Source organism: Aphis gossypii, chromosome 2, assembly GCF_020184175.1.
Source record: "Aphis gossypii isolate Hap1 chromosome 2, ASM2018417v2, whole genome shotgun sequence".
Classification (NCBI taxonomy): domain Eukaryota; kingdom Metazoa; phylum Arthropoda; class Insecta; order Hemiptera; family Aphididae; genus Aphis; species Aphis gossypii.
This window is the reverse complement of record NC_065531.1, coordinates 5,382,539-5,385,853: the sequence shown is the minus strand read 5'-3', so window position 1 is coordinate 5,385,853 and position 3,315 is coordinate 5,382,539. Positions and strand designations below refer to the sequence as shown.

The 3,315-nt window shown below is 26.2% G+C and overlaps 1 protein-coding gene across 1 annotated transcript in view; it reads left to right on the top strand.

Annotated features, from left to right (window-relative positions):
- The window catches only part of LOC114129789 (TWiK family of potassium channels protein 7-like), a 101,430-nt gene that overhangs the window by 51,070 nt on the left and 47,045 nt on the right, over positions 1 to 3,315 (top strand). The gene's annotated exons all lie outside the window — the stretch shown is intronic.

Genomic DNA, 3,315 nt, shown 5'->3' with positions numbered 1-3,315 from the left:
CTTTGTTACCAACCCTTAAAAGACGCTCTTGCACTTCCATCACGTCTTTTTCCGCTCTCCGTATATCTTCAATCAACGATAAATGCTCTTTGAGTTCCTACAATACATTCATTATACTATATTAATGTGTAACCAATTAGACAATTTTTGTAATTAGTTCTTAGATTCTAAGTGAAGTAATGAATGTATTAATTTTACAATTATATGTGTTTATTGTGTCTAAACGTTTTTTTGGGCAGTAAAAATGTTTTAATATTTAAATGTTAGAGGTAGTTTCTAATAGATAATTGTAACTAATTGGTATTTTGGTATAGCTAAAAAAAAAAACAAATAATATTTGTAGATAATTAGAAATTTTCGTAAAATATCTATGTTATCATTTTTGATTTAAGATAACATTTTCAAAATATTTCAAATAGTTTTGAGCTATTTATAGGAATGAAAAATTTCAATAAAATTTACCTAACCTTCAAGTTTCAAACCTAAAATAGTTATCTACTCGACACCTATAATGTACAGCAGAGCGGTACGTACTTGCTTACCTTTTTTCTTTGCCTTGATAGATTATTAAATAAATGTCTTTGGTATTTTATCATAATAAATCGCTGTCAGTAATATTGTATCTAATAAGTTATTTTCGATAAAAAATCATTAAATTTTACACATATACTAACCAGTGAATTAAATAATTGTTTCTTGTTCCCAGGAGGTTCACGACATAAATAATCTCGAAATGCATCATTTACTATATGGTCGACGTCATGTATTTTTAAAGGTTCAACGATAAGTGGAACTCCATATTCTATTTTTGACGGTTTCCCTTTAATTATTTGAAAACCAAAATATAAATTAATTATAAATATTGATAGAAAATGTAAAAAGAAGAAGAAAATAGTAGGATGACTAATGGTAAGCTATAAATAAAATTCTTTTGAAAATAATACATATACATATGCACTTTTTATTAAATATTGCAGTTTATACTTGCCAATAATTTGATAATTTTTTTAATATGACCTTGAAAATTTTAAGTTAACTAAATACATTTAATATACAATACTAGAGAAATATGAACTCTTTGCAAAATTTACATTGATAATGATATTGCATTACATTTTACCTGTTGCTTTACCGTGATGAATAAATAGTAATTTTAAAAATTGATATGTGTAATCAGAAAAATAATGTAAAATATATTATACATTAATTTTATTTGATTATTGTAATAAACATAAATTTAAATTTATAGTTATTGTCATAGTTTATATTGATGTTGTTAGTTTAGTAGTGTATTCAATACGAGTACTTATTTGCGTTAGGTTAATTTTGCGAAATCTACCTGATGTTTTTTCCCACACAAGTACGTCTGTCAGTTGATTCTCTTGGGAAGCGTTTACTGTTTTAATAATATTTTCAACCATAACTATATTTTAATAATAAAAACATAATATAATTTATATTAAGTTTATCAACCACTTATAGTATAATATAATATTTTCACCTGACATTTGTTGTTTATGTTTCTTCAATGTTGTTATGTATGCTTTCAGTTCTGATACGCCACTCAATGGGTTCACAATACTCTTTTCGAAATCTGAACATAATTAAAATAACAGTCATCGAGTCATTCATTAAAATATGTTAAATATAAAAAGAATTCACCCTCTGAATGCGTATCCAATACAAAACTTTGATCCATGTTCTGTTGACGTCTATCAAATGTTTCTGGATTGGGTTTTTTCTAAAAAAAAAAAAACAATAATAGTAACTATAACATAAAGTTTGAAACAAACTTTGTATGACTGAAAATCGAACATTGATTATGTTTACCATCATGTTTAACGATCATTAGTGAAAAACAATTGAGAGAAGTGAAAATTAATCTATTGATATAGGTGAAAAAAATATCTTATGCAAAAAAAAAAAAACTGTCAAAAAAATTACTCTACCAGGGTTACGTTGTGTGATGGTTTTTTTTTTATTATTAGCCAATTATTAAAGTTTTCGAATTTCACCGTTCTTTTGTACGATAAAACGGCCGTACGTGCAGTGTGTCATTTATATTATTACAAAGCAAAATTAAAATTTGGTGTATCCTAGTTACATAGATTAATGGAAATTTTAACTAGTGTTAATTGAGTTAAATCATTACTATGGACGTTATAAGTTATAATGTTATAATTTTTAATAGTTAACAGAATATATATAAATATAATTATTAAAATTTAGAATTTATGTTGAGATAGGTACATATAAATTTAATTTAGTTAAAAATAAATTACACAAGCAGCATTTTTTTTTTTTTTTTTTTTTTTTTATAGAATCTGAATCGTTGTCATGTAATTGTTTAAATAATAAATACATATTTTATTAAAAAATAAGTGCATTCTATTATTCCTTCTTGTTGTACTCTGGCTTTAATAATTTAAGATTCAGGATAGTATTTGCTAATTTATAAGTCGTTATAGTCATTACTTGAACCAATTACACGCTTGACGCTTGTGTCATCTACATTATTAAACCAAGGAACATGAATTTGTTTGTTTTATCAAAATTTATTATAAAAAACGTGATTAGATGATAAAATAGTTAACTAATTCGTTTTAATTACAGTAGAAATTGCTTAACGTGACATTAAAGAAACCACGTAGTCTGGTCACGTAAACAGATAAGTTATATAAAACGATATAAATAAACATTGGGAATTCAGCTTAAAACTTTGTCCTTATCAACCGGAGTGATTTCTACTGTAGTTATACCTATAGGTACATGAGTTTAACTTTAAGAATGATTTGATTCTTTTATTAAAAAACATGAGTTTTTAACCTTTTTGATTATTAGGTATGTTAACAATGCTGCCAAATTTACTGCAAGTTATGAATTTTCGTACACATGCAAATGAACGCGGATCAATTAGAATAATAATTATATTTATTTATTAATAATTGATTTCATATAATTTATTCTACAAAAATAATTGTTAATTTTCTCGTTTCCCGCCGGAGTCGGTCATTACTTACATTATTTGTCGTCGCGCATTTATAATAAACTTCCTACGGGCTACGGGTATTTTAGCTAAGTACTACGTACACCGTACGAGTTGATTGGCTTTGTGCAGTTGGTGCGATACTCGCAGTTTCTCTGAATTTGTATATAATATACAACCAAGAGAACCTCATACATCATTCCCTCGTCACCGCTATTCACATAATATAATAATATTATTATTCCCAGCGGACCAATACTACTTATATTATGATGTACACTATAATATTTTATGCCTTACGGGGCGTCAAGTCGTCGCTGTTATTATTA